Source organism: Esox lucius, chromosome 6 (genome assembly GCF_011004845.1).
Source record: "Esox lucius isolate fEsoLuc1 chromosome 6, fEsoLuc1.pri, whole genome shotgun sequence".
Lineage (NCBI taxonomy): Eukaryota > Metazoa > Chordata > Actinopteri > Esociformes > Esocidae > Esox > Esox lucius.
In genome coordinates this window covers 7308174-7322387 of record NC_047574.1, presented here as the reverse complement: position 1 = coordinate 7322387, position 14214 = coordinate 7308174, and the positions used below count along the sequence as shown (strand labels likewise).

General features: G+C 41.8%; 1 protein-coding gene across 4 annotated transcripts in view; it reads right to left on the bottom strand.

Annotated features, from left to right (window-relative positions):
* LOC105025292 (muscarinic acetylcholine receptor M3) overlaps positions 1-14214 on the bottom strand; it is a 116925-nt gene that overhangs the window by 37212 nt on the left and 65499 nt on the right. For all 4 annotated transcript variants that reach the window (XM_020047077.2, XM_020047079.2, XM_020047076.2 and 1 more), the window contains exon 2: positions 9271-9391. The gene's annotated coding sequence lies outside the window, so the exon portion shown is untranslated. The remainder of the gene's footprint in view (positions 1-9270; positions 9392-14214) is intronic.

Below are 14214 nucleotides of genomic sequence, written 5' to 3'. Positions count from 1 at the left end.
ACTATTTTAGGAGGGCCTCTAAATCCATTATTTCTCTCCATATTTCAGTTTTCTGACATGAGGGTCAAACACAGTGGACTGAGGGAGACAAAGTGGAGAGGAAGGTGAAAGAAAACAGTCGACCACAGAATACAGAGAAGGGTATAGCTGTAATTTGAAGTCAGCTGACAGTTTTTTATCTTTTTTTTTTACAGATATTTTTATAAGATCATTCACAGCTTTTCATTTTTATGAAATACTTGTGTATTTAATTACATTTTATTTTGTGAGTGTATTTAATTTTAGACAATGCATACTGGGCTCAAAAAAAATCCTGATTAGCAAAGCTAAACTCATGACAGCTGTGGGAATAGCTCAATTCTGATCGTCTCGCACTTTCCATGCCACTGAAACATATTGTGCCATTACATTGCTTCTGAACTAATTGCACTTACCACTTACCATTTTTCCTTCTCAGCAAGAAACGCATATGTCATTTATTTGAGGTTTAAAGGCATCTAAATAATTTCCGCTTGCTTTAACATATCTGACTAGAGCTAACAACAAATGTATCAACCCCTCCAAAAACATGTCAATTAATTACAACCCACATAAAAGAAATCGCATTTAATTCTCCTGTGAGGAACTGGATCAAATTAATGTACAGTAAAACTAGCAAACTCCCTTGGTGGAAAGTCTATCATCGCTTCATTATGCATTGGGGAACTTTTTCATAGGGCTCAGACAGAGCAAAGCGTTACGTTAGCCTGTAGAATACTTCCGACCTCAATTTCTCAGTTTTGAGGCCATAAAGTTTAGGGATGCCAGAGCCCTCATACAAATAAAGAATGCAATTATAGGTCTGAATTCAGAATACATATTTGCTGCCAGCAGTAAAAAATTATAGTAAATGTTGTTTGGGCAGAGAATATTGGAGCCATGATCCCCAACCCTCTTCTCAGTCCACCACGATTCTTGGGAGTCTGGTGACGTGTCTTCATGGCATGTCGTGTCTCAAGATGTTCTGTATAGGTCCCTTCGTGTGGTTGTCACAGCTCCAGAAGTGAACGCATATACACAACAGCTAAACCACATTACAAATACAACACATAAAACTAAATTCTCTCTGTGTCTCTTCACAGGCCCTATGATTTTATTAGACGTTGCTTAATCTCCCGTCAAATGCAATTGTATTCCTACCCTGAGTTGCATGGGGAGAGATCCATGCAATTTCAGCTTTATTCAGTCATGTGCTTCAGCCAGCCTCCGTCCTGGAGTGGTACACCATAAACAGACCTCAGGTGGCTTGCCTTGTATTGATGTCGCGTGTCATGGGGTTTGAACAGGCAACAGGGAATCTTCACCTCATCAACGCCTCGCACAAAGACCAACAGTGATGCAGCCACTGTCCTCTGTCCACTATTCCAAACCAGGAGAGGTCGACATGAGTCCTCTAGATATTTTACCACTGCAGGCGCAGTGATGTGCTTCTATCACAACCTCCATCAGTGCAGTGGAAATGTCCGGTCAAAAGAAATGAACCAGAGAACTGAAGAGATTCCAGTGGTCCTCTCGATATTCTGTTAGAACTAAATTGATCACATGGATCAATGGTGCAGTAGATTGCTTCACATCTAAAGTGCCTGTGAACAGCTGACCTGGACTTGGGATCATCGCATTAACTCCCAACTTGGCGTCGCACTGCCACTTCCTCCACTTGTCTCCAGTGGAGAAAGACAAGCTCCCGGAGAGCTGACCACTAACCCGGACAGAGGAAATCCAGTTAAAACCCCTTGGAGATAATGGGCTGTCCTAGAATCGAGAACGTGGCGGAGAGACAGTGAATGTTTTCCAATCCACTGGAGAGGGATTGAAGATCTGATCTTCACACAGCACACTGGATTTAGATTCATGGGAGATGCATGGGAGATGCATGGGAGATGCATGTGATGTGCAAATATGGACATTTTAACAACGTCACACTTCATTTGAGACAGCTTTGTACATATTTGCCAAGTCTGCTCTGCTGTCTGTCTGCTTTATTTTGTCAAGCATTTACAATATAAATGTTAATAAGCAATTTTTACAATTTATTTTTAATGAATTGCTTAATCAGAGTTTTTCTGCAAGTCGGGCGGACTTCAGAAAGACAGGATATTAAGGTAATGTAAGGACTGGATTAAAGTATTCATTTTCTTATTTTACAGCAAGCTCTATTGATGCTTCATACCAATATTTTTGCATGTACATTGATAGGTTGATTATTCTTTACGCTATGCAAACATAAATCATTTACCTGTTCCTTCCTTTAGACAAACCCAGTCGGTGGAACTTTTTCCGCCCGTTGCTGAGACAGCTATTCTAGTCACTCATCCTGCCCACCACAGTCTTCCATAATGCAGGTTGTTGGGGATTACACAAACCGGTCGGAGGAAATCAGAACTCCCCTCTTCATTCACATAACTTTGCAAGCTGCACTGAGGCTGATTCAACGTGCACTTGTACTGCAACCAGCTGCATTACAACTGTGAGTTTGCTTAACCTTCGGTGAAATCTTTTTTGAGCAACCTCACAATCCAGGAAATTGCAGGTGTTTGCCTTACTATTGTACAGTTTGTTAAGTATCTTTCTGGGAAGGAGTCTGTATGCCTTCATGTCGACAAACTCACCCAGTTATGTCCATTCTATTGTATATCTTCCTTTGAACAGGGCCTCCGCTCAATGAGTCTTTATGGAAGCCCTGTATTCCTCATTACCATTAGAGAGTAAGGGTTAATCCCATCCGAAGTAACAAACAGACAAGGTCTCTTTACTCCCTCAGTCAGAGAAGACACAGGCAGCATCCCAAATGGCACAGAGTTCGCCATAGATAGTGCCCTGGACTATGGTCAAAAGTAGTGCACGACATAACAAATAGGGTTTAGGGAATACAGTGCCATTTGGGACGTAACTACATCTTAATATCGGATACGCTTTGACAGAATCACTCGTAACAAAAGGTCATGATGTCAAGAGCTCACTAAGGATCCGCTCAAAGGAGATGTCTTGAACATATCAGCATCTATTAATAGGTGTATGAATAATGTGTGTGTGTGAAAAGGTAGATCCTGAATTGCTTTATTACCGTGTAGGTAACATTTCAATATTGTTTTGTTGAAATATGCTAATAACAAAAACGTAACGGTGCCGAATCCGTGCTGCACACGTTTGGCACATTAAATCCCAATGTGGGGACAAAGGTCTCTGAACCATAAAACTTTAATGAAGTTCTAATTTTAATGAATCCTCACCATTGATTTAATTTCTTTGCGCTTCTGAGCCCAACTCCTTACATTTCCATCGCTCTAACAGAACGCTCCTGACAGATGAGCTTCAGGACGCACGATGTGGGCAGGGAGCTTTGATGCCATTGACTTAAATGACTTACGGTTGATCCTTGTGACATGGAACAGATATGAAAAAAGGTGTGACTTTGCGTGAAGCATGAATTGAATCCATTGGGGTCTCATGGAATCAGACAAGGCCTCAGATATGACTGACATGAGGAAATGGTCTGACAGAGAAAGGGGGGGCAGCACGTTTCTGTTTAGATTTCAGCAAATGGCTCCACATCCTCGGCCACATCGTGGACTGACTCTTACCTACTCTATCTAAAATAACCCTTTTTTTAAATACCACAGCTGCCTCTGACTTTACTGTTGTCTACTCTGACTGGTGATCTAATCCTCTGAATAACGCCTGGGCCTCTGTAGCTGACAGCTCTTCGTTGTTGTCTCTGATGAAGACGTGGGGGGGGCACTGTGACACGTATAAGTGTGTTCAGGTGTGGAGAGATTTGCTCATCATTTTGATGCTAATTTCATGTAAGAATATTGGTCCATGTGCATAATGAAGGCAGGCGGGCAGGCAGCTATTGACTGTTTTGGATCCCAGATGACTGGACCTTTCTTCTGCTTGATCAGACCATAGGTTGCCCCACCCACCCAACTCATTGATCCGGCTCTTTGTGGAGGGCTCGGCCGTGGGGAAACATAGATTGGTTTATTCACCGTCTGCAGGGTGGCTGGATCAGGCTGGCTCTATTGGCTCTCTCATTGGAGTGTGAAAGTGTAAGGCTGCGTCCCTACTGAGATGTTCTTGATAACTTGTGCCCTTGATTTCCTAAGCTTTCTCTGTTGGAGCTGTTTCTTGTCCCTGTACCGTGGAGAAGACACCTCCCTATCAGGAAAATTCCCCTCCCTTTTCAGGAGAAAAAAAAAAGTTGCTTCAATTTCCAACAGGCAGAAAGCTCGCTAGCCAGTTGGAACAATCTACTTGCCAAAACGTACATGTCTGCGGTAATTTATTATTTGCTCCAAGTGTGACTCGTGCCAATGTGTTTAAACCGACACAAAGCTTGAAACAGCACCTTGTCATAGCAGACACAGACCTAACGTGATGCAAAACCCATCCCTTTGATTTACTAGCTAGCTACAGTTAAAGAAACAATCATTGTTATGCGTGTCATGTGTGCTGAGATGAATGGTTGCCTGTGCAGGTGTGAAGCAGATAAGTTTTTTTTAAACATGCCAGGAATTCATATTTTTAACAATCGAGGAAGAAAGATGTAGTTAATTTACATGTTAATTTGGTTCACTTTGGGTCCATCCATCCATCCAAGCGAACTCGCTTCATCACGCTTTGTGCCCCTGAGATTGTGGGTTACTTGAATCATTTCCCTTTCTTCAGGTATCGGGTGATTTACACAAAATGAATGGCATTCATTATAAAGAAAAATTGACATATTCAGAATGGAGAAAAGGGCTGGATGGATCTCTGTATGCCACTCATTTTGACCAAAGCCAATGTCTGCCCTACATACCCAGGAACTAGTGCTCAGTTGTGGTTCTGAACTAGGAACAACTGCTCAGCTGCTGTTTTGGACTAAGTTCTAGGGCTCGGATGCTGTTTTGGATCTGGGAACTAGGGCTTTGGTGCTGTTTTTGACCAGGGACCAGAGCATGAGTGCTGTTTTGGACCAGGGACTAGTGCTCAAGGGCTCAGAATACACTTTCATATTGAAGAAGACTTCCTCAAAAGTATACCTTTGTGAAATACTACACTACTGGAAAACTGTGCTAAAAATCACGAAAGACAGAGAATTAAGAGAAAATGATGCTCCATTGAATTAAAAGAAATATATTTTTGGTGAAGTATTGTTAACACTGGAAGGGTTGTGTCCTATGTGCAACATTGGGCTTTCAGTGACGCAAATCAAAATTACCATGACATTCTTTCCGTAGACACTATATTATTAGGATCTCTTAAGTGTTAATAAATGTAAAAGAGTTAATAACTGGGCAAAGGTATGTAAGGGTTAATAACTGGGTGCAGGTATGTAAGGTTTAATAACTGGGCGCAGGTATGTAAGGGTTATTAACTGGGTGCCGGTATATAAGGTTTAATAACTGGGCGCAAGTATGTAAGGGTTGTTAAGTGTGTCCGGATATCTACTGGTAAAGAAGTGGCTCCGGTTATCTAAGGGTTAATGATTGCACATGGTCCACAACAAGAGCAACAGCGGGAAACAAACAAAAGCGGCTCATGAATTCCCTTTCTGGATAGGAAAGATATGAGTGTCAGTGGGGGTGGAGAGGAGAGGAGAGACAGAAATATTGATCCCATTACCCAACTCATGTTCTGAAGCTATGGCCCATAATAAAACCAATATCTGATTGAGTGAAAAACAAGAGGGCTCCTATCAAACAAAGACTTTACCATAAGGATCCTTTCCGCCGCAGAGGAGAAGAATGTCAAATCTATACAGAGGGAGGTGATGTAAATAAAAGCGGTGTAAGGAATGTGAGTACGGTATGGATTCCATGGATTGAGCCTGACACCTCTAAGTCACCTGGGACGTAACCTTGTAATAGGCCCTCACACTGGACATATTCCCATGGCACAGACAGCTTTAGCAGTTGCTGGTGAGCTTGTGAAAAATGTGCCAAAATAACACAGTGGATAATGAGTGAACAGCGCCCACGTCCTGAATGCCATCTCATTCTCTACCTAGGGAACTACACTACGTAGTGTAGTTCTAGTGGACAGTGCAGGATATAAGGTGCTATAATGGACGCAGTGGCAATACTCCTGGCCTGTTTTGTACTCCTATTATAATGCATACTTCCAATCCATTAGTGACTACAACAAGGTTTCCTGGAAAAACTAAAATAACAACCGTAAACATACAAATAATCAATCAACTGCCCATCAACACCCTTTAAGTAAAACACACGTGGGTAGCTGGTTTTGTCCTGATCAGGGTAGTGTGTTTTGTCCTGATCTGGGTAGTGCGTTTTGTCCTGATCTGGGTAGTGCGTTTTGTCCTGATCTGGGTAGTGCGTTTTGTCCTGATCTGGGTAGGGCGTTTTGTCCTGATCTGGGTTGTGCGTTCTGTCCTGATCAGGGTAGTGCGTTTTGTCCTGATCTGGGTAGTGCGTTTTGTCCTGATCTGGGTAGTGTGTTTTGTCCTGATCTGGGTAGTGTGTTTTGTCCTGATCTGGGTAGCTGGTTTCCTCTAGATCTAGGTAGCTGGTTTTGTCCTGATCTGGATAGCTGCTTTTCTCCAGATCTATGCAACTGGGTTTGTCCTGATCTGTGTTGTTGGGTTTGTCTTGATCTGTGTTGTTGGGTTTATCTTGATCTGGGTTGTTGGGTTGATCTTGATCTGTGTTGTTGGGTTTATATTGATCTGTGTTGTTGGGTTTATCTTGATCTGAGTTGTTGGGTTTATCCTGATCTGTGTTCTTGGGTTTATCTTGATCTGGGTTGTTGGGTTTATCTTGATCTGTGTTGTTGGGTTTATCCAGATCTGTGTTGTTGGGTTTATCTTGACCTGTGGTGTTGGGTTTATCCAGATCTCTGTTGTTGGGATTATCTTGATCTGGGTTGTTGGGTTTATTTTGACCTGTGTTGTTGGGTTTATCTTGATCTGTGTTGTTGGGTTTATCCAGATCTGTGTTGTTGGGTTTATCTTGATCTGTGTTGTTGGGTTTATCTTGATCTGGGTTGCTGGGTTTATCTTGATCTGGGTTGTTGGGTTTGTCCTGTAAATAAACCGGACCACTCACACTGAAGTCTTCAGATCATTACATTTTATTCATGAGGCAAAACATTTGGGCAGTGCAAGGAAGTTGGTACTGTTCTCCCTGCAAAAAATAATGAAGTGGTTAGAAAGCACTGGGAAGTCTCCTTATAGCTGGGCTGCACTGTTTGCAGTGGCTTTATTAATGACTCTGTGATTCTGTCCCAAATAGGACCATTATTGCCTACATATTGCATTGCCTTTTGGTCCCTGGTCAAAGGGTAGTGCACTCACTAAATAAGAAATTGGGTGCCATTTGGGAAACTGAAGACTGTGTAGAGGCAGACACCATGTGACAACAAGGTGGAGGGAGATGAATAGATTAATAGAGGGAGAGAAAGAGAGAAAGGGGGTCTTTATTAACCTTCCCACAGACAATGGCATATTATTGTTTGAGTTGTTGGCTATTGTGCTGTCCATAAATGAATAAAAATTAAAATGGATGCAGGATGTGGACTGAATGAATGGCGCATAACAACAGTGAACAATCACATAGATCAGGTACAAAACAATATTTCTAGAAGCCAGACACTTTCCTGACTAAAAACCGACAACACGCTGAACAAAAATAACACATTTGATCATACGCTTCCCATTAAACAACATATTTGTGCACAATTCAAAGACTTCTGACACAGGAATTTCCTGACAATATCCAGCAATGTCATGTGACCTGTTTTTGGGGCTATTTGAGAACAGCTCTAAAGGTAGGGTGGGTTGACAGACTCCAGTGGGCTGGTTTTAACATATGGAATCACTTGGGTAGTTTCCCCAGCCTTAAGATAGTTCAGTACACACAACCTATCTTCTTGCTTTTCATCCATAAATTATTTAGCCTATGGATGGACTGTGGGAGGCGGGAAAGACCCTTTTTTATTGAGCGAATGCTGTGATGTGCAGAATAAATGTACATCTCCGCTCTGCAAATAAATGAGGGGAAAACTGCAGAAGAGAGCACCAAGCTCTCACCCTAAAATAACCCCAACAGAGGATAACACAACCCTAAAAAAACAGATGAACAAAGACTCTGCATAGTCCCAAATGACTCCGGCATTGGACTGCTATACTACTAACTACAGCTCTGGATTACATCACATGCAGCAAATTGCTGTGTTGTTTAAATCAATATAATTAAGCATGATTTTATATATCCTGGAGGTATAATATTCTTATTCTCCTCACTTAGTCTTCAAATTCAACTTTTGAATACATGAGAGAATGTTGACAATGTGAGAGAATCATCACAACCCCTAACCATTACCCAGAAATGTTGCATACTGTTGCTTATTAGAAGTTGGTTGACAGTAAGACCATCCTCTTCTGCCCTAATAAAGTGGGACAGACAATCCTGCCTACAATGATGAGTGACAGTTTCTGTCACTGTTAACTTGCAGTGTGTGCTATTGAGCGACAAGCAGAACAGCTAGAGAGTCTTCCCTGAACCATCCATCTTGAGTGTTATTGAAGAGAAATGTGTGTAGAATCAATCACAACATTGTTTCTTCTTTATCTCCACAGAAGGCCATCTTAAGTCACCATCAGCACTTACACACAAACACACACACACACACACACACACACACTGCCCAATCCCCTGGCCCCAGCATCTCAAATTCTTTCCTGATCTCCTGATGTTTTCTTGTCTGAACATATCAGCTCTGTTACCTCTCATTGTTTGTTGTACTCACTGGTAGTTGAAAGCCACTTTGTTTATTTGTTCACAAAAACAGAAAGACAAAAGTTTGACACTTTGGCAAGAAATGCAATTTGATGGCTTGGATAGAACACAAACGTACAAATTATGTTTAGAGGAGTGTAAAGGCTCCTCCTGTCTGACACAGTGGGGGAATTTACAGGCAGTGAAACAAAGGCCTTGGGGTAGAATACACCTCACATGTACTTTAAAATCCCCTTGAATTATATGTAGGTGTAGACAGCAGAAAAGGTATCAAGAAAATGCAAAGTGTTTTCCTGTGTAGTCTGCACCTCAGGAAAAGGATAGTTTTCATTACAAGACTAACTTTTTGACTGCTAGATTGGTTTTCTGTCCCTAAAGGACTATATGCAGAAGCAGTAATTTGTATTATATATATATATATATATATATATATATATATATATATATATATCTGTATATTATTATCAATTAGTGGACTGTAGAAACTCACAAATATGTAGGGAGCGATGTCGTCACTACAAGTCACCTCTCGTTGGTCGGTCGTTGAGTGTCTCAGCTGTCTCCTCTGTGGATGTGGTTGATGGGGGTTCATCACATCTTGTCATGGTGACCTGGGTAAAATAAAATATTTTAGGACAAGAGCAATACCCCATAAACTTTTTGTGTTACACCAGCTTCTGTGTTCAGCGTGACAGGGAGTGAATGGTAGCAGCACAGAAGTATGATATCAAAGTAAAAATGTAACAAATGTCAGCAACTCAGTGAACACATCACTGTCGTGTCAGTGAGCAAGACTCATGCCAGAGGAGAAGCATATAAAACCTTAAAGTGTTAAATGACAGAAAAATCTAAAGCAAATATGTCCCTTGTCTAGTGGAGGACGTACCAGATTTTGTGAGTTTAGGTAAAACAGGGAGAGGGGTAACCTTGCAACATTTGACTTTCTAATCCCATTTTAGAGCAATCAGTGCAATTTTGCCAGATGTCTGAGGAAAGACTTATTATTCACACAAATGTAATCAAAATCTGGGCAATTGCATGTGACGTACACCCATCCCCAGTCCTCCAATTTCATCATGGCGGAATTGTTAAGTGTTCTTAACCTGTTCGTTTCGACCAGACAGGTCAGCCGGAGTACTGCCCTGGCCATGTTCCAAGGTTCTCAGAGGGGAGATGCTGGTCTAGGATCAGTTCAGCCTTTTAGACGATTACGAATGGGTAGTACAGCATACGCGTGGTGGGACTGATTCTAGATCAGCATGCCTACTTTAATATCTTATGAACATAGGGAGATTAAACAGAGCACAAAGCCTCAAAACAGGACGGGACAGTAGGACCCTATTAACACCAACCAGGCCAGAGGGAAGGAAACACTGTGACAAACCCATACAGTCAGCCCTCTCGTTAGGAACGACTATTTACTGATAAACACTGTCCAGGGACTTCAGAAACTACATTCATTAATGGTATTTTAAGTAGAATAAAAAATTAATCGAGGCTCAAATAAGCCAAATTTGTTCATGTGAAATGTCTGTGGCACCTAGCAATCCTGACAAAGAAAATGTGAAATGTCAGTGTTTTACATTAGGATTAGGTTCTGGTAGACTTTTATTGTGTCGAAAGTATTTTGGGATGTTTTAAGTGAGCGTTAGTATTGTGGCTGAGCTGGGCAATTAAAACTGTACAACACTGTATTGGTATTCCACCAGGAATAAGGCCATCTAAACAACAACCACAACCCACTAGAAAACGGGATTCACATACTGCAAATACAAATCCTCTCAGAAGGAGAGGCCTTTTGCTGCGTGCATTACTTTAGGCCACAGACAACAAGCACCGGCTATCTGCATGCATCATCTGAATTAAAATCTTTATTGGCTTCTCGTCGTATTGCAATACTCTGCCGCCCAGACAGAAGTAGCAGCCCAAATGGCACACTATTCCCTCAGGGCTGCGATCAAAGGTAGTGCAATGTTGTAGGGAATAGGGTGTAATATGTGAGGCAGGAAAAGCAATATCTAGTACGTCTTGACCATGGGACCTTGGCTATGATGATTGTGCTGGGGACAGTGAGATCTGATAAAGAAATGACCCAGTAAGATGAACATTTATTATTTGCCTTAAAGCTCCAGCGCTTAATTAAAAAATGTTTTGGTCAAAAGTTGTCCCGGTCACTTGGTCAGCTGGTGCTGATTCCCGAGGCTCAAGGTATACAACTGCTCCAGAATTAAATATCAAGCGATAATACTGCAGACAGCATCTTTAAACCACTTTTCATACAATGAAACAGGAATCTGTTTAATGAGTCTGGACTGTGGGCTCAGCTTTTTAAAGTGGGCTTTTGTTACGTTTTGAAACATGGTTGCTGTGACTGGGCGTGTTTTTGAATGTGCATCAGATTTAGAGTATCTACGAACTTTTGAGAGCTCTTGGCTGCATGACAAGTGGTACACCATTTGCTTCTTAGAAAAGGGGTCACCAAAATGATTATATGGGGAACCATAGGGTTCTAATTAATAGAGTAGAGTGTACTTACTATTGCTACTACTACTGAGTTGTGTGCTACACCTAGCTTCTTAAAATGCACACAATAAAGGGGCCATGTGAACGATTTTGACAAGGTTAGAAGTAGCTAACTACAGTTTGTAAGTGCCCTTTGGGGTGTAGGATCTACAGCGCCACCCGTCTGCTGTGGGACAGTAGCAACGTGCTATAAATCATTTCTTGCAGATACAGTACACAGGATGTGAAAGCTGTAAACAGCCTACTATTACTCGCATTCATCATCATTATCTGGGTTTATTTCCTTTTTTCTGATTTCCTGTAGAGTTTACGGCAGAGCGGGACTGAAAGTACATAACAATCAAATCAGGTAAAAAGCACAACCTGCCATTCCCAATCTGACCTCTGCTCTTATCCATTATAACACTGAGCAATTATCACTGTTGATACAGGGCATCTTTCCTGTCTGATTGCATTAGAGGACCCAGGGTGTTTAATGGTTCTCAAGTACGTATAATCAGTTCGTTATGAAAGACAACCACTCCCTTCCCACCTTTTCAGACTGAGTCTTCCTCTGGCTTCCTCCATACAGATGCGCAGAGCCCAAAGTGATTTTTTTTTAATGAAAATAAACCACAATTGTTTCTCCAGAGGTAATCTCCAGTCATGTACTTGTAGGCAATATGATGGTGAAATTAGGTAGTACAAATCATGTGCAAAAACACATCAGTTATTGTTTAACAACAATGAAAACATGTACGTTTGCCACTTCCATGTTGTTGTAAGAATGACAGTTTCAGCTACTTAGGACATTAGCATGAATCTATTTTTCATGCAGATTTGTGGAAACATTCTAAATACGGAAGCATTTTCACATTTCCCATTGACTTTTGAAATCCCAAACCTTAGTCTGGTCTGTCAAGTCTGCTTCGCAAAAGTTTTGTGATGTTGCAGCTCTAGGTTCAGAAACTCTGCAACCAAGTGTCTCCAAGGATGTTTCAATATGCAAACCCTTTCTGCTACCTGACTACTGTCAGGGAAATGGCATGGCCTTTTACCAAGCTGGTCTTTTACCAGAGGCCTTTTTACCAAACTGGCCTTTTACCAAGTTGGTCTTTTACCAAGCTGGTCTTTTACCAAACTGGCCTTTTACCAAACTGGCCTTTTACCAAGCTGGTCTTTTACCAAACTGGCCTTTTACCAAGTTGGCCTTTCACCAAGCTGGTCTTTTACCAAGTTGGCCTTTTACCAAGCTGGTCTTTTACCAAGCTGGTCTTTTACCAAACTGGCCTTTTACCAAGTTGGCCTTTTACTGAGCTGGCCCCCAAAGGGCCTATATTTGTATTTGCAGCAGTGAGAAGTGTTTGTCAGCAGGCCATTCTGATGCTTTGTCCATTGTTATTACAAATACACATTTATTTGTAGCACACATAATGCTGAACACCAGACACTGGTACGGAGTGAAATAGGTTTACTGGTTTACTCAAATTCACATTTTACATCATAAAAACAAACGAGTGAAGATACGCAAGCATAAAATGTGTCAAAATCCATCATGAAATGCTCACTAACATTACAATCATTCACAGTCATATTTTGGTCACTTAGCTTAATCTAGAGAGGCTTTCAGTTTTGGGTTTATTCTGTGACAGTTTGTTTTTTCCCGCAGCAAAGAAATAATCAACAAAGTCATCCCCGAAAAATAAAAGGAGTATTAGATGAATATCAGGAGGATGTTTCATGGACGTCCTTAGATGCAGAGTTTGCTGAAGTGTCTGTTGGAAAAGACAGGCCTTTTGACTTCTTTAAAGATGATGTATGTGCTTCTTCTGCCGCACTTTCTTCCCCTCTCTCTGCCTCTTCTTCCCTATCCCTCTCCTCTCTTTTCTCATCTATCTCTTTCTTTTTTCTCCCTCAGTCTCCCTCCGTTTCTGCTTTTCCCATTCTCTCAGTCTCTCTTTCTAGCTCCCTCTTTCCAACTATCTCCTGTACTGCCAAATACATTGGCAGGTCTGAATTAGTAATAACAGCAGAAGGAAATGTCTTTGGTCTCCCCTACTCCAAGTCACACTGATTATAAAGAATGGGAACATTTGAATTCCAGATGGGAATGAGAATCTATTTATCTGCCCGTGTCCCACATCAAAACACATACATGCTGTCTCTTTTGACTGGCTGTCTGATCATGTTTAGGAGCAAAACAACAACAGGTGCAGAAAGTGATCTCATTCGAAACAACAATACCCCCTTCATTTCATGCATTTCGAATTGGACGAGAAAAAAGAGCACCGCCTCCAGAACTGCCACAGAAGACCGACTGTTTCAGACAGTGACTCTCCAACATCAGGACATTAAAAAGGCAATTATAGACTGTTTGCAGCACTGTTTGTCGGGCCCCAACAACCATTCATATAGTAGACTGCAGGCAGATAGCCACGGCTAACAGCCAGCCACCACCAGCCCCCCCCAGAGGCCCCACAGACATTAATGGATGGGTCCCTTGACAACACGCACCATTGAACTCACCGTCAGCACTCCGCCCAGGAAGCTGACAACGGTGTGGAGTTCTAATGCAACCTGACTGCCTATCTCGCAGTCTCCATCTCACCGAGGTGGGGTGAAGCCCATTCACTAGAGCAGGGCATGTCATAAAACAGGCGTCTGTAAGGCCAAGGCTGTTGAAAATACAGAGGATTTTTAAACGGGAAAATCAGTGTGCATTATATTCATTCAATTTCATCCGTTTTTTGGGACAGGAACTTCAGTCACATGACGGCCCAATTGAGTTTGCCATGATTTCCATGAACGCACTTGCGTCAACCTGGGCAATGTTGAAGGCCAAAATGTATGCCCTGGGGTGAAATAAGTATGACATACCTGGTGTAGGCTATATCTGTATCCACAATGTCCTCAGTTGGTCTGTAAAGCTACA